A 26262-nucleotide genomic window follows, 5' to 3' on the forward strand; every position below is an offset into this window, starting at 1 on the left:
GGTTCCGCTTCAGGAACCTTCGCGAATTTTCCGGTCGCGCAGGCGCAGAGAAGATGGGAGGAGGTGGAGGAAGCGGCTGGGAGGGACCGCCTTAGTCGGGCTCCGGCGGCGGGCCGCGGCTTAGGAGCTGCAGCCCGGACGTTTGTAAGTGAGACACTTACAGAACAGAAAGTGAAGGTACGGACCGACCGCCGTGCCCCCTCCATTCTGAGCAAGTGCCCCCGGCCGTGTGTTTCTCGCGTAGCCAAGTGGCCGCTGTGCCCCTTGTTCCGCGCGGCCCCGCGTCCTTCTTGCTGCTTTGGAAACACCGGTTCCACGCATTGTCAGTCTCTTAAGCCGCTAGCGACCCCAGAGAAAGTGCAGAAACGGGGCGTTATTTGTACGTCCTCTTCTTGGAACACAGTGGTTTTAGCACCTGAGCAGAGGAGAGTGGCCGAATCTTCCCCTTGTGTGTGTTGTTGCGGGGGTGGGGTCGGGGGGGGCTGTGTTTCCAGTGTCCCGATGACAGGGGCAAGGGTGAAGTGGACACTTAGGGAGCATTTTTTAATAACCGAACAGTTGTGGTCGAATCACATTAAACGCGTAAAACACTACTATGAAAATTTAAGGTGCTTGAAAACCGGACAAAGAAAATTTTAGATTAACTGTGGTTCTAGAAAGGACAGTTTCTCTAAAACCCGGGTCTAGGAGTTATTTCTTATTAACTTATGAACCAAGTTGTTCATACTCAGTTCTCTAATCCTGGGCCGTCTGGTAAAATTTCTTTCAGTGAGGCAACACTAGGGCCAGCTTGTGTACTCTTGTTTTCCAAATGGGAGGACTAGAGACTAGATCTAGCGTTTGCTGGTGACTCCCTCAAAAGGCTGCACCCTCTGGGGCCGGGCCAAGTGGAAGCCGCACAAAGCGTGGAACTCTATCCGCATTTCCCACTTGGGTGGCAGGGGCTCAAGTCCAGCAGGGAGCTGGATGAAAGTGGAAGAGCTGGAACTTGAACTGGCACTCTCATCGGGTGCCTGCATCACAAGCAGGAGCGCCAGAGCACTTCCTTGTCATGCAGTTTCCTGCTAATGCACCTGAATGGTGGCAGATGATGGATCTGAATCAGTGCCACCAACGTGTTAGACCCAGGTGGAGTCCTTAGCTACTGGCTTCGTCCTGGCCTAATCCAGGCTGTTGTGGGCATTTTGAGACTGAACCAGTAGATGGAAGATGTCTCTTGTGCTCACTCTGGCTCACCGTGTTCTGTCTTTCAAATAAACACAATGAATAAACATTTTTTAAAAAATCAACAGGAATTCCAGAAAAGAAAAAAATGGAGTCACAATATATTTGCAAATTTTTGGTTCTTTTCTGGATATTTTAATAAGCAACAAAAATAAGTCATTGTTGTAATAAAAAAAAAAAAGGAAAGGATCAGTGCATTCCATTTCCAACTTCACTTTTCTCTCCATTCCCACACTGTGATGCTAACTACCACCAAATATTTGAGAAACTTTCTAGTAGTTGTATAAGTAATGTATATAAACTTTACAGCTTCCTTCCTGCCCTGGCTCTATACATATCAAAAGGTGTTTTGATTATTTGTGATTAACCAGAGTTAGAATGCATTAAATAAGGCAATTATCAATCCTTGGTGGAAAGTGGGTATTTATTGTAATACTTTCATTACTTTAAGCATTTAAAAATATTTCTTAAAGTACAGGGGGTGAGCATTAGGTTTAGCATTTAAGATGCTGCCAAGGATGCCAGCATATCATATCTAAGTGCCTGGATTGAGTCCTGCCTCCGGATACTGATTCCAGCTTCCTGCTTATATGCACTCTAGATATCAGCAGGTGATGACTAAGGTAGTTGGTCCGTGCTGCCCTTGTGGGATACCTGGATTAAGTTCCCACCTGCAAGATTCAGGTTGGTCCCTCCCTGGCTCTTGTGGGCATTTGGTGAGGGAACTAGCAGATGGGACATCTCTGTGTGTCTGTCTCTTTCTGACTAGAAATAACATAATAAGAAGCCATTTAAAAAAATAATTTTGATAAGGCACAAAATTGTGTTTATAGAGGTGAATTCAGTCTTATTTAAATTTTGTAGTATTTTATAAACAAAGTTTCCATCACAGGGATGTTCACTCTAGAGTGATTCTTTATGCTGTTTTTCCGTTTCTAAGTAGATGTACTGGATAACATACAATAGTGTGTGTGTGGTTTTGTGTTCATTGTTTTTATTCACTAGAACATTTGTCACCCCCTTAAAGGAGGGACTAGAACAGCACTGTTCACTAGCAGTATAATGGCCAGAAATACGAGGACATAGATAACTTAAAATTTTCTAATAATCACTTCTCAAAAAGTAAAAATTGATACTATTAACTATTAATATACTTTATTCCATTATATCTAAATTGTTATAATTTCAGCATATTGTCAGTCTAAAAATTTGAGATATTTAGATTTTTATTTTTTAAGCAATATGTCCAAAATATGGCATGTATTTTACACTTACAGCATTTCTTAGTTTAGCCTAGCTACATTTCAGTTGCTTAACAGTCACAACTTGTTAGTACCTACCTTAATGGGCAGAAGTAGTCTACCAACTAGTATTGGTTCAGTTAAGTATTTTTTGTAATTTAGTGAATGAATTTTAATAAGCCTTCATAGGGAATATTGTTCAATTCTACTGGATTAAGGTTGATGGAAGTGGAAAGAGATGTATATTATGGGAAAATGGAAAAAGTTCAATTAAGCTTCAGTATCTTGAACAGCAATAATTACGAATGTGGTATGCTGATCTATCTATATAGCTATGTAGAATAATGTTTGAAAAGATAATGAACTAATCCTTAATAACAGTGGTTGGAGACAAGGAAAGACTTCAAGGAGTAAAGTTAAGATTTTTTGGGGGGCTGGCGCTGTGGCATAGCTGGTAAAGCCGCTGCCTGCAGTGCCAGCATCCCATATGGGCACCGGTTAGAGTGCTGGCTGCTCCATTTTCAATCCAGCTCTTTGCCATGGCCTGGGAAAGCAGTAGAAGATGGCCCAAGTTCTTGGGGCCCTGCACCCACATGGGAAGATCCAGAAGAAGCTCGTTACTCCTGGCTTCAGACTGGCGCAACTCTGGCCGTTGCAGTGAATAGAGGAGTGAACCAATGGATGGACGACCTCTCTCTGCCTCTACTTCTCTCTCTGTGTAACTCTTTCAAATTAATTAATTAATTAAATTTAAGATTTTTCTTCTTGCTGTATACACTTAGATGTTTCTGAAAAATATAGTAAGTATTCACATTGTATGTGTTATAAAAAGGAACAAAAAGCAACCTTTATTTGATCTGTGTAAAGAGAGATGTGATAAATTCAGCTATTACAATTGTGTTTTAAGCCATGTTGATTTACAGAAACTTTCTTTGTATCTTTTAGTGTCTTTTGTCTTGAAATATATTTGATGTTAGTGCTTTAAGTTTTGTTAAGTTTTTCTTTGGTTTGCCTAATAAAACTAACCCCATCTGTTTATGTTTAACTTGTGTCAGTTTTTGGGGGCATTTACATGGCAATCAGAAAATAGATTGCTTCTTTCCTTTTTTTTTTCTTTTCTTTTCTTTTCTCTTCTTTTCTTTTCTTTTCAACTCATAGCTAAGACTTTTATTTTGCAGAGAAACCTAATCTTTTTCTGATTAGTGATTATTCAGGCCCCTAAAGTGTTCCAGAATTTACTAATGACTTTGTAAGTTACTTAACACCTGATAATCTCATTTCTCATCTATAAAACATTGATAAGATGTCTTGAGGATTAAATAACGCATGCAGTCCCTTTAGTGTAGTGTAAACACTGATTAATAAGTCCATAAATGTTTAATAATAAAAATAATCATGAGTCTAATCTTGGAATGAGTACTGTGACTCAGCAGTTAAAGACAGCACTTGCGACGCCCAGATCCCATATCAGAGTGCCTGGAATCAAGTCCTACCTCTACTTCCAGTATTGCTTCCTGCTAATGCTTGGATTCTTGTCAGCCCCTGGGAAACTCAGTTGGATTTCCTACTTCTTGGCTTTGGCCTGACTCAGTCTAGACTGTTGAGGCTATTTGAGGAATAAACCAGTATACGAGTATGGAAGCTATCTTTTTCTTCTCTCTCCTTTGTCACACTGCCTTCCAAATCTTATTTGTTTATGTTAGTCCTATTTTGTTATGTCACTTGTATTGTGCTTTTCTGTCTACAGTTAAGTCTACTTTCTTATTTTCATTTTGTTTGCTAAATATGTTTTTTTTATTTTCACTATGATTTCCAAAATGTGTATCTTAGTTTTAATTTGTTTCAGTCAGTATTAAATAGTTACTATGTGTTGGTACTACACTAGGTACAGGGAACCAAAGTAATAGTTCACCTGTCTGTTCTCATTGTGTTTGAATTTCACAAGAAAGATAGACATGAATCAAATACCTGCAAATATAAATTTATTCTCAAATATATTGCTGTAAGTACACATGGAAAATACGTTATGCTGTTAGTGGGAATGGAAATTTACCTGATCTGGGGTGGGGCACAGGCATAGATAATAGTCTACACCAAAGTCGTGAGATGGAAGATGTTGTAACATTGGAAGAACTAAAAAGTTATTGAAATATACTAGGGCTCATAAACAAAGAGCCAGATGAAGCCGGAGAGGTAACCAGATATTTACATCATATAGACAGCCTGAAAGTCCTTTACCCTGCGGTCAATTTAGGACTAACAAAGGATTTTGCTATGGATATAATTTTAATTCTACTAGTTATTACCTGTAACATTTTGAAAAGTATTCAGTGTATTTCTTTGTTATTAAACCTTCTTGGAGGCAGTAAATTACAGGAAGGAAATGACAGCATAAATCTGCCCCAATTACAAGAGAGAATTCTAAGATATAAAAGCCACAAAAAGGACACAGGAATTCCAGAATGGTAAAGTAAGGACCTCCAAAAACAGTGAATTCATTCATAAAAACAATGACAGTGGTGAAACCTGTCAGTTTTCCAGAATTATAGAAATTAATGAAAGGATTACAGTTACTCAAAACTGAGGTTTCCTGGGCTATTTTGATAGTAAAGAGTTTCAAGTGATCTTGGCAGTATTTCTTCTTTCCCTCTGAATGGAAACTTTGGCAGAAGGAGTTGGCCACCGTGCTGTTCTTACTGTAAAATGACAGGTGATAGAAACCTAGGAGACCTCAGTTTTCAACAATGTCATGTTGCATTAGAAGCTCTCAGTGGAATCCAGGTTGTCTTAGAGGAACTCAGAAAGAAAAGGACTTCAAGTAGTAGTGTGAGAGTTAAGTGTAGTTTCCTGATTGTGTGGCACAGGCCAGAAGAATGGGGAAAGCCATCTCTCACTGGGTTTCTAGGAATGGCCAAGACAACTCCATGTTCATCCTGTATTAACTGACCAGTGAATAAGACATAACAGATGAGTTCCATGGCCTGCATGAGGCAAGGCTACTGCAGGTTCTGCAGGTCTACAATAGGAGCATAAAGCTAAGATCACCACCATCAGCAATGGCTGCAGCTTCATGTTCTAATGGATAACTGTCTTGCTTTGCTTCTTGTCTCATAGTTTTCCAAGACTTTAAGAAGAAAACAGAACTAGTGTACTCACACAATGTATCTGTAACTCCACTAGGTTGAAAATGACTCCAATCCTAAAGGCTGGGACCTGGGGATGGGCTTCTTCCGTACCATACACATATGGGAATAGGGTGAGGCTGAAGTGAGAAGAGATGGGATTTTTCTTTCCACCCCCCATCCTAGCCTGCCCCTAAACTAGGATCTGTAAACCTAACACTTTCCTTGTGTTCACGCAGGTGAATACATACAAGTATATAAAGGCACCTTCATAAACTTGTCTCCTCCCCCTCCCATGCACTTAGCTGCTGTAGGCTCCATTGTCAGGCTGATTCTGGCTCTTTTTTTAAAGAATTTATTGCAATTAAAGCAATAACAATTTTTTTAATTTTATTTGACATGTAGAGTTATAGACAGAAACAAAGGTCTTCCTTCCATTGGTTCACTCACCCAGGGGCCACCATGGCCGGTGCTACGCTGATCTGAAGCCAGGAGCCGGGTGCTTCCTCCCAGTCTCCCATGTGGGTGCAGGGACCCAAGCACCTGGGCCATCCTCCACCGCCCTCCCGGGCCACAGCAGAGAGCTGGACTGGAAGAGAAGCAGCCGGGACCAGTACCCAGCGCCCCAACCAGGACTAGAACCTGGGGTGCTGGTGCTGCAGGCAGAGGATTAGCCAAGTGAGCCACGGCACTGACCATCTGGCTCCTTCTTATAGAATGGAAAACCCCTGACTGCAAACAGTGTTCCAAGCAATATGAAGATAGGAGGCCCAGAAACAGGGCTGGCAGTGATGGGACCTGATGATGATTTATAATATTAAAATCCCCAATCCTATACTTACAATAAGGAAGGTACTCAACAAGAGCTAAATGGTGGTAAGAACAACTAACTGTTTCACATTTTAACTTGCCCTATTCCCATATTCTTCTCTATAGCTAGTTGTAGTTGTAGTTGTAGGGACCTACGTACTCCCAAAGAATATAGATGAGCTCCATCCTCAGCCCTGGCTATTCCCCTGCCCTGCAGGGATCCATGCAACCTTCTCTGGAACTCTGAACAAGTACTCATATGGCATCAGTCACTGAGGACGGAGGGCTGACACACTTGCCCAAGGCCCCACCACACAGGCTTCCACTGAGATCTGTGCATCCCTCCTGAAGCTGAGAGGAGTGCCATATAACTTGCTGCCTCTGACATTGATTACAGAGCAGGAAGGTTGTGGGAGGTTACCCCACAGTGCTCACGGGGGCTAAAGATGAAATAGTATACCAAACTAACTTCCAAAAAAGACATCTTTAGGAAAAGGCTTTCATCACAAAAGTAATTCTTTAAAAGTTATAGAGACAACTGATCTTCAAGATATGCAAATATCAACACAGGGACACTGGAAGTCAGAAAAAGCTGGTCAATATGCCAGCCCCAAGAATACCACAACACTGCTTTAGTAACAGACTTTAAAGAAAAGAATATTGGGGTGATTGTTTGATGTAGCAGTTAAGACATGGAGTCACCTGAGTCACATGCCTGCTTTCAACTCCTGGCTCTGCTTCCAATTCCAACTTTCTGCTCATGAACACCCTGGGAAAGAATGGTGATAGATTCCTGCCACCCAAATGGAACACTCCTGCATTGATACATCATATCAACAGATTGTGTCAAGAGATGCAGAAAAATTGTTTGATAGAATTTAACATTCATTTATGAAAATTCTCTGAACAACCCAGCTGTATATGAGGCATACCTCAATATACCAAAGGATATGTATGATAAACCCACAGCCAATATAATACTGAATATCAATATGACACTAATATTAATAATTCCCCAAATCAATATCATATTGAATGGGGAAAAGCAAAAGCATTCCCATTAAGATTTAGAACTAGATAAGGATATCTGTTCTCACTATTCTTATTCAACACAGTACTAGAAGTTTTAACCAGCTACTTTAGGTAACAGAAGTAAATAAAAATACATAAAAATAGGGAAGGAAGAAGTCAAAGCATCCCTTAAAGACAATGTGATCATTTGTAGAGAAACTAAAGACTCCATTAGGAATCTATAGAACTAATAAGTAATTTCAGTAAAGTTGCAGGATACTGTAGAATCAGAATCAAAATGGAGTGAGTGTGGCTAAAAGCTAATTGCAGATCTCTTGGTTCTGTACATATTAACTTTGCTTGCTAACATCTAAGGGTGTATCTTGTGAAACTATGTGGGCCCAAATTCCCAGGAACTAGGTTAACAGAAATGTGTGCTTCACTGTTATCTTACAACCTTATCTTGGATCTGTTATTGGGTTTGTTGTTGTTAACTGTTATCTTACAACCATATTCTGGTTTTCCTCTTTATTGTTCACTGATTACCAGGGTCTGGTTTTAAATTGTAAGCTCTAGTGGACAGAATACTATTAAAAGCAGTGTAACCTGGTGCTGGGGGCTGCACTCTGGCAAGGAGTGTTGGTTTAATCAGTGGCCGGTCCCGATAGACAGCCTCTTAAATAAGTGATATAGGGAAAACTAGTTATCTGCATGCACCTCTTCATTCTACACAAAACTCAAAAATGGATCAGAGATGTAAATGTAAGACCTGAAACTTTGAAACAGCTGAAAGAAAATGTAATGGAAACATTTCAGGACAATTTTTAAAATAACACTCCAGAAAACACAGGCCAAAAACCAAAAATGGACAAATGAGATTACAGCAAACTAACAGGTTTCTGAACAACAAAGGAAACCATCAAGAGTGAAGAGACAACTGACAGAATTGGAGAAGGTATTTGCAAATTATTCATATGCTAAAGTACTAATAGCTAGAATATTTCAGGAATTCAAACAACAAACCTCCCAACAATCCATTTCATAAATAGACAAAGAATCTGAATATACATTTCCCATGAGATGAAATACAGATGATCAAAAAGTATAAGGGTAAATGCTCAATATCACTAGTGATCTGGGGAATGCAAATAAAAATCCCAGTAAAGTACCATTCAAATTAGGATGGCTATTATCATAAAGGCAAGAAATAACAAGTGATGGCTGGGATGTGGAGAAAAGAGAGTCCTTATACACTGTTGGTGAGAATGCAAATTATTGAATCCAGTTTGGGGAACAGTATGGATTTTCCACAAAAAAGCTAAAAATAGAACTTTCATATGTCACAGCTATCCTGAATATGGGTGTATATATATATATATATGAAGAAAATGAAATAATAATATTAAAGTGGTATCTGCACTACCATGTTCATTGCAGCACTATTCACAACAGTCAAGGTATGGAATCAATTTAGGTGTTCATTGATGGATGAGTAAATAATTCAAGTTTATGTATACAGAGCAGAGCATAATTCAGTCTAATAAAGAATTAAATCTTGGCATTTGTTGCAAAAGGGGCAGAATTGGAGGTCATTTTGCTAAGTGAAATAAGACACATACAGAGCGACAAATACTACATTTTCTGTATTTTATGTAGTGTGAAGAACTGAAAGAGGGGTTGGTAGGCTACAAACATAAGAAAAAAAGTGAGGAAATGTAAGTGCCAATTGCCTGATTTGCTAAGTTTATGTTGTATATATGTGTTGAAAATTGCATGGTACTCCATAAAACATTCCAGCAATATATATATTTAAAAATGTAAGTAAGTTAATTTTTAATTAAAACTTTTCATTTATGTTTAATTACATTTTTTTTTTTTTTTTAATTTGAGAAGCAGAGAAACAGAACTCTCATCTGCTGGGTTCACTCCTCAAATGTTCAAAATGGCTGGGGTGGCCGGGTTGAAGTCAGGAGCCAGGAACTCAATTTAAGTCCTTACATGGTTTGTGGGAACCCAATTACTTGAACCATCACTGCCGCCTCCCTGGGTCTGCATTAATAGAAGCCAGAGCCAGGAATGTAACCCAGGCATTCTGATTTGACATGCGGGCATTTTAATGAGCACCTTAACTACTAGGCCAAATGCCTGCACATTTATGCTTTTACTCTTCATGTGTATCTACACTAACAGAAGCGCACGCACACACACACACACAGCTATTTGAAAGAATATAACTTTCCTCATGTTACCCATATTTGAATGTCCTCTACGGATGGCAATGCTGGTGAAAATAATTTATTAAGTTCTTGCATCAAAATTATAAAATGTTTTCTTATGATAAAAATTATATTTGTCTTTATTTTTTCATTTCCCAAGATAGGGTTATTATTAGTTTTAATAGCTTCACAAAATAATTAAGAATCATAAACATTTTAAGTCCCACCACACGTTCTCTTGGCCCACTGTTTTCCTCCAATTATTGTGGAGTTTACCTGACAACATTTCATCTGCATCATGTTCCTTTCTCCGGTACCAATATATAAAACATGCTGTGGTACATTCGGTTAAGCCTATGCTTGGGTTACCCATATCCCTTATCAAAGACTGGTTTGAATCCTGTCAACTTTGCTTCCTACCCAGCTCCCTGCTAATATGCCTGAGAAGCAGCAGATGATGACCTAAGTACTGGAGGTTTTGCCACCCACATGGGAGACTAGGATGGAGTTCCTGGCTTCATTCTGGCCCAGAATAGGCTGTTGTAGCCAACCAGATTGATCTCTCTCTCTCTCTGCCCCCCTCCTCCCATTCCTCCACTTCCTTCCCTCCCTAGCTTTTTTTTTTTTGGACAGGCAGAGTGGACAGTAAAAGAGAGACAGAGAGAAAGGTCTTCCTTTAGCGTTGGTTCACCCTCCAATGGCTGCTGCGGCCGGTGTACTGCACTGATCCGAAGCCAGGGGCCAGGTGCTTCTCCTGGTCTCCCATGCGGGACCAGGAGTTGGGCCACAGCAGAGAGCTGGCCTGGAAGAGGGGCAACGGGGACAGAATCCGGTGCCCCGACCGGTACTAGAACCCGGGGTGCCGGCACCGCAGGTAGAGGATTAGCCTATTGAGCTGTGGTGCCAGCCCCTCCCTAGCTTTTAAAATAATTAAATCTCTCTCTTTTTTTAATGTCTGATAGAATTTAGTTAGGCTTTTGGATCATTACCAAACTTGCAGTATAAACACAACTGGTGCAATGTTTGACCAACTTAGGTATGGGAACTTGTGTTTCTTAATTCTGTGTCTCATGTGAACAATACACCTGAGATTGTTTTTACAGGACTTCTTAAAGGGATGGGGCCATAGGTAAACACCACAGTAACTAGTTCAATGTCATACTTAGGATTCAGTTTTTCCCCTTCTTTTTCTTCCAAGTTTCCTACTCCTTTGAGATAATTTCCCAAAATAGATTATTTGACTAAAAGCCTTTGCTTTCAGTTATGCCTTTGGAGGATCCAAACTGAAACAAAATATATTGAAATATGTGCATTCTTAATTAATATCATTTTTAAAAAATCATTGAAGGTCACAAATTGAAATTCATTATATCTCAGAATTTTATGGACTAAAAGGTATACTAAAAAAGAAAAAAAGGCAGTTATACAGCCAGAATGTTTGAAGGTATTGTTGATAATGGGAAATGACTTCCTTGAGCAATAGTGGCTAGCAATTCCCCAAAATGACATTCTGTTATTCTTGAAAATGCCAGTTTTTCTAAACCATTTCAGCTTTTGATAAACTTTAGCTCTTTATATGTTGTACATGGGTACTAAAAACTTGTTTTGCTCAGATTGGAAGAAACTATCCAAATTATTTAATTCATTGCTTACTCATTTATTAGTTCTACAGTTTTTATAAGCCTGTCAATAAAAACAGTTACTAAGATTTGAAGTTTCTACAAAATTTTGTATGCATGCAACTATTGTGGAGTATTCTAAACTATATTTTCTCAAAGAATAAGCCTAGTTTAGAGATAGTTCCTTCTGTATCTAATATCCTTCCAAACTAGGAAAATTGCAATTTGTTATAACAGGAAATAAGTTTTCAAAGAACATCAGGACATAGAAATCTACTTTATTTATCTGACTGAAGAGTAAGCTTCTGGAATCATGGGTTTTTGTTTCTTTTCCCACTACTACTATTGTATTATTCTAACTGCTTAGAGCAATGGCTGACATGAGATAGATAGTAATTAAATGTTGAATAAATGAATTTATTTCTACTTAATAAGAAAATAATTCAATAAATACATTAACTATTACTGAACTTTAGCTTGTAGAAATTTGGAAAAAAAGTTGAACAGAAACAAATGAAAATAAAGAAATTAGCTATATTTATATTACAAATAAGAAAAGAGTGTTAGACCCCAAGTGATACATGAAAAGCTCATGCAGATTAAAAAGTAAATTTTATGAAAGTAGCAGAAAGAATTTTCTAGGTGTTTTGGGTGTTTAAGGGTTAAATTGAAGTTTTTTTGCAGATAATGAGTAACAACTATAGATAAAGATAGATTCAGTAAATCTCTCAACTTAAACATTGATATAAAATAGAAATATTAAATTTTTCCACCAGATGGCAGCAAAGATTTATCATAGAATAATCAAACACCTTCAGTCATTATACCAAATAATGTATAAGGAATGCCAAGGAATTTTGTTTAGATTTATTGTTCCCTGGAGGTATGACTTCATTAGAAAGGTTCTGTCATCGGTGCCTAGAGTTTTTGTCACATTTTATGCTTATTCTTACCTTCCAAACTTCGCTTCCTATTCATTTTTCATAGGTATGTCCCCATGTCATGTTTCACTACATGACAGATCACATACACAACAGTGGTCTCATCAGGTTATAATGGAGCTGAAAAATTCTCATCTCCTAGTGAAGTCATAGTCATCATAAAGTCATGAAACAGTACATTACTCATGTGTCTGTGGTAATGCTGGTGTAAACAAATCTGCAGTACCAATTGCAAAAAAAGATAGTATATAACATTACATATAGTATATAATAATTGATAACAATTAACTACTATTAGTTTATGTATAAAAAAGTATACTATACTTTTGATCAGTATTTTATATTGTAGGCATTCTACTTAAAAAATAAAAGGTCGCTGTAAAACAGTATGTTATGCTATATCAACAGTAATCTTATGCATGTCATGTTTATTGCATTTCTTGGTTGAATCAAGAGCCTACCCTACTTGATTGACCTACACTGTCTAGGTTTATGTGAGTGTACTTTATGGTGTTTGCACAATGACAAGATCAGCTAATGACACAGTTCTCAACATATCCCTATTGCTAAGCAATGTATGATTGTACATCCAGATAATCTTTAATTACAAATCCAAATATGTTACTCTCTAACTTAAAAACTTCAATAATTCCCTAAACCATAAGGTACAAAAACAATCCTCTTAGCTTATTTACTCAGTTAATACAAAGGCACTATGTATGATAGGCACTATGAATAGGAACATGAATATTTCATGGAATTATCCATTTGGGGAATTAGGAATGTGTAACTACATAGCTATAAAAAGCACTTACTCAAGGAAAAGTATGCTTTGGTGATTGTGGAGGCACAAATGAAGGATGAGGGTGAGGAATGATTATGGGACATTCAGATATGGAATGTAGTAAAAAGATCTGGTCTTTTAAAAACAGATTTATTTATTTTGAAAGCTGTGTGTGTGTGTGTGTGAGAGAGAGAGAGAGAGAGAGAGAGAGAGAGAGAATCTACCCAGATGGCTACAATAGCCTGCACAGGGCCAGGCCAAAGCCAGGAGCCAGGAGCTAGGAGCCAGGAGCTTCTTCTGTGTCTCCCATGTGAGTGCCAGTCATCCAAATATTTTAGCCAGGGCATTAGCAGGGAGCTGTATTGGAAGTGGAACAACCAGAATTTGAATTTTTTTGATATGTATGATGGCTTTACCTGCTATGCCACAATGCTGGATCCAAAATCTGATCTTGAAAGAACAATTTGATCAAAACATGTAAGTATCACTACAGAGCATGTAAGCATAAATAGTGAATTTAATATTGATAATCTGATTTTAAAAGTTATATATGATAATTTCAAAAGTATTTAGAAATTATAGAAAATAATAAAAATGAAATTTACCAATATTATCTCCACTGCTTACTAACATTTTGGTATATGAAGAGATTTCAAAAAATCTGGAAGGGACAGACATTGTGGTGCAGTGGGTTAAGCTTTCTCTTGGAATGCCTGCATCCCATATTGCAGTGCCAGTTTGAGTCCTGGCTGCCCTGTTTCTGACCCACCTTCCTGTAATGTGTCCTGGGAGACAGTAGATGATGGATCAAGTATTTGGGTCCCTGCCACCCGTGTGGGACAGTGGATGGAGTTCCTAGCTCCTGGCTTTAGCCGGCCCTAGCTGTAGTGGACATTTCAGAAGTGAAGTGGTAGGTGGAATATTCTTTCTCTCTCTGTCTCTCTGTCTGTCTCTCTGTCTCTGTTGCTCAGCCTTTCAAGTAGATGAAAATAAATAAACTTTTTCCTAAAGTTTGTGGAAAATGGAAATCAAAGATAAGTTTACTTAGGTGCAAAAGATTTTGAAATCTAAACACCATTTTTTCATAATTGCACTTTCAGAGAACTTTTTGGGAAACCACATATATATATATATGTATGTATATACATGTATATGTATATATATTTGTATATATATGACTTATAAACACAACTTAGATATATAAATTCTGAATATGTCTATAATTATATACATAATAGATCATAAATGGGGCCATAAGATGCATCCTATTTCTTTAACTGAAATTCGCTTAAAACTAAGTTATAAAAGGGGAAATGGAGGGGATGGCAAATGAGATTGGCAAAAAATGGTCAGGAAGCTGGCTAGGAATAAGAATAGTATCATGTATGACAAAAATTGAAAGACTTTTAAGAATGGAATAATTTAATGTCAAAATCTACAGAGTTATTAACTGAGAACTAAAAGCAATCAAATGGATTTAGTGACCTCTGCCTCAATAGCTTTAATGACATTGTGCAGTGAAAAGCTGCTGTGAGAACAACGAGAGGCAATGAAGGGATAGTAGTATTTGTGAATTCTTCATATGAGAAAGGTCTTTTGAATAGAAGGACTTCATTTTTCCTATGTGCCCATCGAGACTAATTTTTTGTCTTCTCAATACCCACTATCCTAACAGGTATGAGGTCACATCTTATTGTGGCTTTGATTTGCATTTCCCTGATGACTACATCTGTTGAGTGCTTTTTCATATGCCTGCCTAGCAACTGAATTTCTTCATCTTCTTTAAAAGATATTTATTTATTTGAAAGATAAAGTTATAGAGAGGCAGAGACAAAGGGAGAGAAAAAGAGAGAGAGAGGATGGGAGAGAGAGAGAGATCTTCCATCTGCTGGTTCACTCCCGAAATGGTCACAATAGCCAGGCCTGAGCCAGGCTGAAGCGAGGAACCAGGAGTTGTTTTTTTCTGGGTCTCCCACATGAGTGCAGGGGCCCAAGCAGTTGGACCATCTTCTGCTGTTTTCCCAGGTCATTAGCAGGGAGCTGGATAGGAAGTGGAACAGAGGGGACTTGGATGCAGAGATCCTGTTTTCCTTGTACTTGTGTTGAAGAGGCCATCATACTCCTATTGCTTGTTCTTAGCATGTTTGTTGAAGATCACTTAACCATAAATGTATATATACGTTTATTTCTGGGAAATGTATTCTTTTCTGTTGGTCAAAGTATTTATTTTTATGCTAATACTGTGTTGTCTTGATTACTAGTTTATTAATATAACTTGAAATCAAACCTGCGGCACAATGAACTGGGTTTCCTGAAACAGAGTGGGAATGCGGGGACAAGGACGCAAAGAATGGGGCCAAGACAAGTCCTGATCAAGGCTCATTTATTGAACAAATCCAGTAGTATGTGACCAGTTGTTTACAAGAAGGAGCACAAAAGATTTACATATCAAAAAGGCTTTTAAGGTTACAATAAAACACTTAGGTGATAAATGCAGGTTTCAGGTGTGACTGATTATCTATATTATCTCTTGTGAGATGTTTAGGTTCTTCCTGCCTCTTCCCGGAATCTCCCTAGGCCAATTGTCTGTGCTGGGAAGTCTCCATTCATATGTTTAAGTGTAAACAAAGGGAGTGACTACCTGTGGCTGCCCACACTCCAGCTCTGCACTTCTGTCTCAAGATTGGTTTGACTATTGATGATGTTTTCTGATTCTATATGAATTTTCCGGATTGTTTTTTTCTGTTTCTGTAAAAAACTGCCCTTGAAATTTGGGTTGGGATTGCATTGAATCTGTATATCACTTTAGGTTGTATGGATATTTTGACAATCTTAGTTCTTTTAATCTGTAAATATGAAATGGGTTTCTATTTACTTGTGTCTTTTTAAAGACATTCCTCCAGGGATGGGCATTGTGACATCATGGGTTAAGCATCCTATGTGGGTGCTGTTTGTGTCCAAGCTCCTCCACTTTTGAATCAGCTCCTTTCTAATGTGCCTGGAAAAGCAGTGGAAGATGGCTGAAGTCTTTGGAATCCTGTAGGTTCCTGGCTTCATCCTGGCCCAGCTCCATCTGTTATGGCTATTAGGGGAGTGAACCAGCAGATAGAAAATTGCTCGCTTGCTGGCTCTCTCTCTCTTTCTCTTTCCTTCTCTCTCTCTGTTACTCAGCCTTTCAAATAGATAAGTAAAATCTTAAAAAACAAAAAAACAAACAAACAAAAAAAAAACTTCTTTTGTCAGTGTTTTACAGCATTCAGTGTACATGTCTTTCATCTTACCAGTTAATTCCTAAATAGTTACTGTGGCTACTCTAAGTGGAATCGTTTCTTAGTTTTATTTATTTATTTATTTTTGTTCACTCCCCAGTTGGCTGCAATGGCCAGAGCTGCGCTGATCCAAAGCCAGGAGCCAGGAGCTTCTTCCAGGTCTCCCATGCAGGTGCAGGGGCCCAAGGACTTGGGCCATCTTCTACTGCTTTCCCAGGCCATAGCAGAGAGCTGGATTGGAAGTGGAGCAGCCAGGTCTTGAACTGGTGCCTATATGGGATGCTGGCGCTTCAGGCCAAGGCGTTAACCTGCTGTGCCACAGCACTGCCCCCTCATAGTTTTACTTTTGTATAGTTTGTTATTAGTGCATAGAAACACCACAGGTTGGGATGTTGGTTTTGTCTCCTGATGATTTAGTATATTTATATTTATTCCAAATATTTTTGTGAAATATTTAGGGTTTTCTATGTATATGATGATGTCATTTACAAACATAGGTTATTTTACCATCCCCTTTTAATTTAGGTGCTTTTTATTTAATTTTCTTCATGAACATTCTTGCTAGACTTCCAGGACTATGCTGAACATCAGTGGTGACCATTGGCATTCTTGCCTTATTCTAGATCTTAGAGGGAAAGCTTTTAGGTTTTCTTCAATGATTATGATGTTAGATGTGGGTTTTATATATTGACCTTCATTGTGTTGAGATAACTTCCTTCTTTATCTCTTTTGTTGAAAGGTTTCTTTTATTATGGAATGAATGTTGGATGCTGTGAAATGTTTTTTCTACATTGAGATGATTTGTGTTGTTTTTCCTTACATTCTGTTAAGGTAGTCTATCTCACTGATTTATTTGCATATGCTAGGTTATTGTATTCTAGTGGCTAAGGTAAGTTCTATTCAATTGTGATATGTGATCTTCTTTAACTCATTTGCTAATAAATTATTGAGGATTTTCACATTGTTGTTCATCAGAGATATTGTTCTTTTCTTGTGTTGCCCTTTAATGGCTTTGAAATATAGTGATGGTGGCCTCATAAAGTGAGTTTAGGAATGTTCTTTTTCATTCTGTTTTTCTGGGAGAGCTTGAAAAAGATTATTACTAGTTTTTCTTTGATAGAAAATTTGTTGGAAACCTTTTAGTCCTTAGCTTTTTCTTATTGGAAGGTTTTTGCTTATTGGTTCAGTCTTCTCAGATTTAATTTGTCAGTTTAGGCTTTCTATTACTTCTTAACACAGCCTTGTTAGGTTGTGTGTCTCTAGGAGTTTATCAGTTTCTTCTAGCTTATCAAATTTTTGGCATATAATTATTTTAATAGTTAATTATGATCCCTTTTATTTCTGAACTATTTCATTTCTTTCATTTATGATTTTTTCCCATGAAACCTTTTACTTAAAGAATACAAACTTCATACATTTCATAATTGAAAGTTCATGAACATAGTGATTCTTTCCACCATACCTGCCCTCCCACCCACTCTCCCACCCCTCTTCCACCTCCCACTCCCATTATTATTTTTTACTAAGATCTATTTTCAGTTAACTTTATACTCATATAATTAACTCTGTGTTAAGTGAAGAGATCAACAAATAGCAGGGAAAAAACCTATTCCTAAATATTCGAGACAAGGGCTATTCAAAGTCATTGCTTCTCAGTGTCGATTTCACTTCTACAGATTGCCTTCTAGGTGCTCTATTAGTTATCACAGGTCAGGGAGAACATATGGTATTTGTCCCTTTGGGACTGGATTATTTCACTGAGAACAATGATTTCCAGTCTCATCCATTTTATTGTAAATAGCCAGATTTCATTTGTTTTATTGATGATAAATTCTCTCAATTTCTGTTTGTTATGGAAAGTTTTTATTTTACCTTCATTCATAAATGAGAGCTTTATAGGATACAGTATTCTACGTTGACAGCTTTTTTCTCTTAAGACTTGGATTGTATCTTATCTTTACTAGCCTTTAGGGTTTCTGATGAGAAGCCTATATGAGTCTACTTAGAGTTCCTTGGAAAGTAATCTGGCATTTCTTTTGTGTACATTTTAGAATTTTTTCTTCATGGTTTACTGTGGAGAGTTTTGCAATGTGTTGCAGTACAGATCTTTTCTGGTCATGTCTATTAGGAGTTCTATGTACTTCCTGCACTTGCATGTCCCTTTTCCTCCAAATTAGGGGAGTTTCTGTTATTATTTCACTAAAAAGGCTTTCTTATCCATTTTCTTTCCATGCCTTCAGGATCTCCTAAGACCTGTATGTTGGGTCATTTGATAGTATCCCATAGATATCCAATTGTGTTTTTTAGTTTTCTGATTTCTTCTTGGTCTGATTATAAAATTTCCAGTGGTTTGTCTTCTAACTCAGATATTCTTTGTTCTGCTTCACCAATTCTATTGTTAAGGCTTTCCACCATATATTTTTTTTGAGAGATTTTATTTATTTGAAAGAGTTGCGGAGAGAGGTAGAGCCAAAGAGAGAGAGAGAGAAAGAGAATGGGAGGTCTTCCATCTGCTGGTTCACTCCCCAAATACCACAACAACCAGAGCTGAGCTCTGAGTCTCCCACATGGGTGCAGGGCCCCAAGGACCTGGGCCATCCTCTGCTGCTCTCCCAGGCCACAGCAGAGTGCTGGATTGGAAGTGGAGCAGCTGGTACTCGAACCAGCACCCATATGGGATGCTGCAGGCCATGGCATTAAGCTGCTGCACAATAGCGCAGGCCCCCTTCACCATATTTTTTAAGTTTGTTGTTTTTAATTTTTCTTCATTTCCAGGATTTCATTTTAAGGTTTCTTCATTTCCAGGATTTCATTCTCTTTAAGGTCTCAATTTCATGAGAGAAATTTTCTTTCATATGATGTATGGATTTTATTAGATCATGGATTTGTTTCTGATTATTTCTAAGTAATCCTATGATCACTTTTTTGAATTCATTTCTGGCATTGTTTCAGTCTCTTCATCTTCATATTCTAGTATTGAAGTGTTATCTTTTGTCTTTTGTTGTCTTCCTTATTTATTCAGCATTTGTGGAGAGTCCTGTCCTCCCCCCACCCCATGATGGCTTTTGTCTTTGGACTATGCCTTTGTGGCTTAGTGGAGTGTCCATTTTTTCAGTGAATCCCTAGAGGCATGTGATGGGTGTGGCCAGGGAGCTCTGATCAGTGTTTAAGGTATAGGGATTGTCCAAGGTCACACCCAGGTTGGGTGTGGTAAATCTCCTTTTTTTAAATCAGCAGGGAAATTTGTTCTGCTTTGTTTATGTAATTTCACTCTCACCTCCTCTCCACAAAAGAGTGCATGGGCTCTAGTCCCAGTGGGTACAATATTTGTCCGCGCTGCTACAAGAACCGCACAAAGGATGTGTGCAGTACTTGTAAGCATGGATTCCTCAGCAATAACCCTGACCAGGGAATCAGGGGACTCAGAGCATGTGGAGCTTCCCAAAGTGATTGCCCAAAGTCCCAGCCACATCCTGAGTCTTCCCATGCAGCCGCAGTGTTTTCAGAGTCCCAGCACATGAGCTTCCAACTGCCACAGTCACCCAGTCCCTTGGTTCTCTCAGCCAGACTTAGTCATCTCTGCTCAGCTAGTTGCTGGGTGCGTGGACATGATTTAGCACAACTGTTACATAAGTCCAAAATGGTGCCTGCTCTGTCTTGGCTTATTACTGGATGCTGGTGCAGGGTGGTCGGGGACAGAGAACTGTGCCCCTCATTTTTACTCTCCTCTAGTTTAGCAGGTACACTGTCCCCCCACAACTGCATTCCCACTGGACTCTTCCTGCAGCTTTATTGCCAGTGGGTTGGGTTGCTGCAGTCTGGTCTCATCTTACTTTCTAGAGCTGGTGCTGAGGTTCTCAGCTGCTGGGATCCTGAGTTGTGCATGTCCACACCCTCCATGTAGGTCCACAGTGTCCCTCTAATTTGCACGGAATTTCCTCTGCTGTTTTCTTCCTAACTCTTCCCTGAGATCGCACTTGCTCCACTTTTTTAAAAACTCTCTTCATCTAGACTAGAGCATTAAGCTCCCTTCCTATTCCACACTCATTTATGATTTTATAGTTGAAGACTTTTTTCTTAATCTACCTAGAAATTTATCTATTTTGTTTATCTTTTAAAATAGTTCTCAGGGCCAGTGCTGTAGCATAGTGGTAAAGCCACCACCTGCAGTGTTGGCATCCTATATGGGATGCTGCACTTCCAATCCAGCTCTCTGCTATGGCCAGTGAAAGCAGAAGAAGATGGCCCAAGTTCTTGCACCCCTGTACCCATGTGGGAGACCCAGAAGAAGCTCCTGGCTCCTGGCTTCAGATTGGCCCAGCTCTGGCCGTTGTGGCCATTTGGGGAGTGAACCAGTGGATGGAAGATCTCTCTCTCTCTCTCTCTCTCTCTCTCTGCCTCTGCCTCTGCCTCTGTCTCTTTCTCTCTGAGACTCTGCCTTTCAAATAAATAAATAAATCTTTAAAAATACATATGTATATATTTCCAAGTATGTGTTAAAAAGTTCTGAGTTTCATAGTTTTTCTATTTTTGTATTTTTTAATTTCATTTATTTTTGCTCTAATCTACTTTCCTTGACTACCTCTGGATTTAGCTTATTTGTTTTCGTTCTTTGAATTATAAAATTATCTTTTGATTTTTTTCTACTTTTATTTATTTGTTTATTTCAATTGGGGGAATAGAGAGGGAGAGAGAGAGATTGATCCTTAATCTTTAGGTTCATTCTCTAACTGCTTGCAAAAGCTGACTAGGCCAGGCTGAAGCTAGCAGCACAGAATTCAACCAGATCTTCTTAGTGGGTGGCAAGGACCCAACCACTTGAGCCATCACTTGCTACTTCCCAGGGTGTACATTAGCAGGAAGCTGGATCATAAGCAGAGCCAGGACACAAACCGAGACTTTGATATGGAATTTGGGCAATGTAACCACCACTCTAATGTGAGCATTTAATGGAAAAAACATTCCCCTTATTTCTGTTTTTACTGCATCCTATAAATTTATGTAAATTGCATTTTCATTTTTGCTTGTCTAGATTTATTTTTAAAATTCCCTTTAATTTATCTTTTATCTAGTGGTTGTTAAAGAGTGATTTTTTTTAATGTCCATGTATTTGTGAATTTTCTAGTTGTTTTGTTATTAATTAGGTTTATTTCATTGCGTTCTAAGAAGATACATGGTTTGATTTCAGTTTTCTTATGTTTGTTAAGACATTTTCTTGACCTATCCAGGAAAATGTTCTGTGTGTGCTCAAGAAGAATTTATATTCTGTTCTTGTTCCTGGCAAAGTAATACATATGTTTCTTAGGTCCATTTTATCTGTAGTTTTAAGTTCCTTGAAACCTCATCACAATTCTACTGAGATTTTTTTATTATTTATTTATTTTTATTTAATAAATATAAATGTACAAAGTACAACTTTTGAATTGTTGCGGCTTTTTGCTGCATAACCTCCCTGCCACCCGCAACCTTGTCATCTCCTACTCTGCTGGGATGTTTTGTACATTATTGAAAGTGGTACATACAGTCTTCTTTTATTATTGTATTGTTGTCCACTTTTCCCTTCCAATCTGCCTCTCTTTGTTTTGCATTTTAGGTTCTCTAATATTGTATGCATATATATTTATAATTGTTGGGCCTTTCTATTGAATTGTTTTTTTTTTTTTTACCATTGTATAATTACCTTATTTGTTACTAGTGACATTTTCTGACTTGAGGCCCATTTTGTCTATTTTGCCACTCTGAAATCCTTTTGTTACCATTTACATGGTCTCTACTTTCATCCATTTTCTTTCAGTCCATGTATGTACTTACATCTAAAGTGAGTCTCTTATAGATAGCATACTGCTGGATTTTGTTTTGTTTTGCTTAAGAATCCATATGGCCACTCTGTTTCTTTGGATAGAGAATTTAATTCATTTACATTTAAAGTGATTATTGTTAGGTAAGGACTTGCTATTTTCATTTCTTTTCTAGTTGTTTTCTGTTTATCTTGCAGTTCCTATTATCCTCTCATTATTTTCTTTTGTTTTTTGATGATTACTTTAGAGTGATTTGGTCTGGTTCCTTTCACTTTTTCTTTTGTATGTCTATTATCATTTTTCCTTTGTGGTTACCATAAGACTTGTACACATCTGCTTGTAACTATAACACTATATTTTAAGTTAGTAACAGCTTAAGTTCAATCGCATACAAAATGACATTTTTACTCAATATTCCACACTGTTTTGAAGTCAGAGTTTATTTTAATGTATTATAAATATGTTACCAATTTTTTGTGGTTACAGTTAAGACTTTTATATTAGGATTATGGAGAGTTTGTGTGACACCATTATAGTATTGTATTATTCTGTGTTTGCCTGTATGTTTATCTTTTATGGAGGTATATACTTCTATCTGGTTTCACATTGTTGTTAAATATGTTTTTGATTCCTCTGGAAGAATTTCCTTAAACTTTTTTGTAAGGAAAGTGTAGTGGTGACAAATTTTGTCAGTTTTTGTTTGTCTGGGAAGGCAATTTTCTCCTCTTCACTTTTTTTTTTTTTTTTTTTTTTTGGACAGGCAGAGTGGACAGTGAGAGAGAGACAGAGAGAAAGGTGTTCCTTTGCCATTGGTTCACCCTCCAATGGCAGCTGCGGCAGGCGCATCGCGCTGATCCGAAGCCAGGAGCCAGGTGCTTCTCCTGGTCTCCCATGCGGGTGCAGCCTTGGGCCCTCCTCCACTGCACTCCCGGGCCATAGCAGAAAGCTAGTCCAGACCGGGACTAGAACCCAGTGTGCCGGTGCCGCAAGGCGGAGGATTAGCCTATTGAGCCACAGCGCCGGCCTTCTTCTCTTCACTTTTAAAGGTTAACTTTACAGGATTTAGCATTACTGGTTGGAGATTTTTTTCTTTAAGTACTTTCAATGTCATCTCACCCTTTCTTAGCTTGCATAATTTTTTGTTGAGAAATCTGCTTATAAAGTTTCCCTTTTATGTAATGTCATTTTTTTCTTGCTACTTTCAAAATTCTTTCTTTATATTTGACTTCTGACAGTTGAATTATAATCTCTCAGTGTAGACCTTTTTATAGTCAACCAATTTGAGGGCACTAGAGTATCTTAAGTCCTGATGTTTATTTCTCTCCAGAAATTTGGAAAGTTTTCAGTTATAATCATTTTTTATTTTGAATTTTTGAATTTTGAGTTTTTTTTTTTTTTAATTTTGAGGTAGAGAAAGAAAGAGAGATGGGGAGAGAAGAGAGACAGGAAGACAGGGAGGGGTAGAATAAGATGGGTGGGGGGAGAGAGGAAGAAATTGTTGGATCACTTCCTAAATGCCCAGAATCTGGGAATTCAGTTTCCCTCATGGGTGGCAAGGATCCAACTACTTAAGCCATCACATGCTGCCTCCCAGGGTTCACATTATTAAGAAGCTGGAATCAGGAGCAGAACTGAAATTGAACCCAGACTCTTCCATATGGGATGTATGTACCCTAGTCAATGTGTCAACCACTGTACCAAAGGCCCACAGTGTTATTTCTTTAAACAGGTTTTGGCCTGTTACTTTCTCTCTTCTTCTTGAACTTCTATTACACTTTGGTTAATTTGATAATACCCTATAAACTCCGTGGCATTCTTCATTTTTTGTCCTCTGACTGAAAAATTTCAAGTGAACTGTCTTTGAGTTTGCTATTTTTTCCTGTGCTTGATCAAGTCTGCTGTTGAATATCTAATGAGTTTTTAAAATTCAGTCATTGTATTTTTCAGCTCTGGAATTTTTGTTTAGTTTTTGTTTCTGTTTGCTATCTCTGTTGAATTGTAATTTGATTTTTGTATCATTTTCCAAATTTAATTAGATTATTTATCTGCATCTCTTTTAGCATCCTGAACCTCCTTAAAATGATTACTTATATTTTAAAGCAATTCATGAATCTCCATTTCATTAAGTTTGGTAGCTGGAAGTTCATTGTGTTTTTTTGATATTGTCATGTTTCCCTTATTATTCATGATCTTTGTAGCCTTGTACAGGTGTCTGCACATCTGAAGGAGCAGTTAATCCTTTCAGATTTTATGAACTGGCTTTCATAAAGAACTTCACTTGAAGGACGGTGGGAGGTAAGGAGCTGTGAAGCTGTTGAGAAGGGTGTATACTATAGCACACTATGGTAGCATGTATAGTGGCACAAGGGCCTGTGTGCAGAAGTATGCAGTGTTATGCTATAAGTACACACATGGTGATGGCTGATTATGTACATGTTTGTTGGTGAAAGCCAGAGGCAGTGATGGCAAGTATGTGGCAGGGCAGGCTAGTGGCAAGTCTGTGTAAAATGGTAGGGGCTGGCTGTAGCCATGCACACCTAAAAGGCTGTGGACAGTAAGAGGAGTTGGAGTTAATTATAAACCTAGATGTGGCAGCAGAGCTAGTGGTGATTACATGAGGCTGCAGGGATTGGAGCAGTAGACACGTGTATTAATGTACAGTGGTTTGCTGTGAGTGTACAGGCTAAGAGGGGGCAACCACAGTCAGGACTGGCTTCATGTGCACCATGCTACTTTGAGAGTTGGGAATGGTTTTGTATGTGTGAGTAGTTGAGATCTGGCAGCAGTGGTCATGTCCAGGTGCATATATGGTGATGAGGACTGGTAATTGGTGTTGGCAGTGGGTATGTGCATCATACTTTATGTGGGACTGCCAGTAAAGTTGGGGTTGGTGTTAGGACTTTGTGTGGTGATTGGTTGGGTCCTAGGGCAGGAGGCCATAGTGCTGGTTGGACAACTCTGGTAGAGAAGTTGCGGAAGTGAGGGATAGCATCTCAGGCAGCTGAGTTCAACAAACATGAAAAACTGTAGGGCAGTTGGTGGTGAAAGATATTCATGGCAGGTGTGTCGGTTGTTGGATTTTTATCAGTGACAACTGCTGTGTTATAGCAGGCCTTTGGCTTTTTGATAGTGAATTCTTGTGGGAGTTCCAATGGTGAACACTGTGGTGGAATCACAGTGGCTGCAATGGTTATTGAAATTCTCAACAGGAATTTCAGGCTGCTGAGTGACACCTGTTGTATGAATGACACTTAAAGATCCCAATTTTTTTTGATCCTAGCAGTCTCCAGATATCATGACTATGCTTGTTTTCTCAGCCATCTGGGTGGGATGAAACCAAAGTTATCTTTTAGGCACTGCTGTGAAAGGCTTGGGAATCTGGTCACTTACTTTGCCCTCCTGTTCGCTTACTAGAGGGAATTTATGGGGTCAAGATATCTCTCTTGGTGTTGAGCTGTCTGGGTATGGATGCTTAGGGCTAGTATAATTCAGGAAAAATCAAACTCTTCTTGCCTGTTCTGTTAGGTTAATTCATTCATTCATACACATTCTCAATCTTTCTCTGTTTCTGTTCTACTGTGTTGTTGTGGGAAGAAACTAGGCTCTTCTACTTTTTCATCTTGCTCACATCTTTATTCTTTTTGTTAAGAACAAAATGTAAAGAATGTTTTAAAAAATAAAGGAATTAAAAGATAAGTTTATTTTGGTGCAAAAAATTTGAAATCAATCTCTTCAGTTTTTTCATAATTTGCATTTTCCATTACTTTTTGAAGACTTACTCATATGCATAGATTCCAAATATTTTTGAGCCAAAATAATCTTATCTTTTAATTCTACTTTTTGAAAAATATTTTGAAGTACCCTCATATGTTAGATTTTATCTGATGTTAAGGAAATGTTTATATAGTTTTTGTTTTGGTTTAAGTTTCCAATGGTAATGCTAAAATCTTATTAAATTGCTTATATATATTACTTTTTTTTCAAAAAGTAATGAAGTTAGAAAACATAATATAAGTAGTTGTATATAAAATAATAATAATATAAACAATGAAAAGAGGCGAGATTTGGAGTAACAAGATCTAATACTGAATACAACTGGATTATCTTGGGTGCATACTCTGACTTTGCTTCTCTGGTCTACATGCTTTCTAACCATATGAGATGCCAGCATTGCAAGTGCAGGCTTAGCCCATTATGCCACTGTGCCAATCCACTGATCTGTTTTTT

General features: G+C 38.2%; 1 protein-coding gene and 1 long non-coding RNA gene across 3 annotated transcripts in view; both read left to right on the forward strand.

The window, feature by feature from the left end:
• Positions 1–26262, forward strand: part of NAALAD2 (N-acetylated alpha-linked acidic dipeptidase 2) — a 111480-nt gene that overhangs the window by 70543 nt on the left and 14675 nt on the right. The gene's annotated exons all lie outside the window — the stretch shown is intronic.
• On the forward strand, positions 33–3510 carry LOC149128488 (uncharacterized). Its single transcript, XR_016219454.1, has 2 exons — positions 33–177; positions 2996–3510. It is a non-coding gene; the product is annotated as an uncharacterized LOC149128488 (long non-coding RNA).

This window comes from Oryctolagus cuniculus, chromosome 1 (genome assembly GCF_051225735.1).
Source record: "Oryctolagus cuniculus isolate XC-2025 breed Fujian yellow rabbit chromosome 1, ASM5122573v1, whole genome shotgun sequence".
Lineage (NCBI taxonomy): Eukaryota > Metazoa > Chordata > Mammalia > Lagomorpha > Leporidae > Oryctolagus > Oryctolagus cuniculus.